Source organism: Otolemur garnettii, unplaced genomic scaffold (genome assembly GCF_000181295.1).
Source record: "Otolemur garnettii isolate 467f Iridium unplaced genomic scaffold, OtoGar3 scaffold00008, whole genome shotgun sequence".
Classification (NCBI taxonomy): Eukaryota; Metazoa; Chordata; class Mammalia; order Primates; family Galagidae; genus Otolemur; species Otolemur garnettii.
In genome coordinates this window covers 16,112,716-16,113,373 of record NW_003852403.1, presented here as the reverse complement: position 1 = coordinate 16,113,373, position 658 = coordinate 16,112,716, and positions in this window count along the sequence as shown.

The following is a 658-nucleotide window of genomic DNA, read 5'->3' as shown; positions in this document are numbered from 1 at the left end:
GATTCTCCTGCCTCCGCCTCCCAAGTAGCTGGGACTACAGGCACCCGCCACAACACCCAGCTATTTTTTGGTTGCAGCCGTCATTGTTGTTTTTGGCGGGCCTGGGCTGGATTCGAACCTACCAGCTCAGGTGTATGTGGCTAGTGCCTTAGTCACTTGAGCCACTGGCACCGAGTCCAGTCAAGTAATTTTTTTATATTAAATATTATGTTAAATTGACTCAGTGCCCATAGCTCAGTGGTTGGGGTGCCAGCCACATTAACTGAGGCTGGCAGGTTCAAACCCAGTCTAGGCCTGCTAAACAGCAATGACAACTGCAACAAAAAAATAGCCAGGCATTGTGGCAGGCTCCTATAATCCGAGCTACTTGGGAGGCTGAGGCAAGAGAAGAGTTTACTATGAGCTGTGACAGCACAGCACTCTACTAGGGGCAACATAGTGAGACTCTGTCTCAAAATAAATAAATTAATTAATTATATATTATTATATTATATTAAATTAATTCACACATCTACTTTTTCTTTCTCTCTTGCAGTTTCGTGATTCTATCCAGAATCATTTCCCTTCAATATGATGACCCTCATTTAGCATTTCTTGTAATACAACATTGATCCAGGTATCTCAACTTTTGTTTGTCTGAAAATGTATTTTTCTCCCT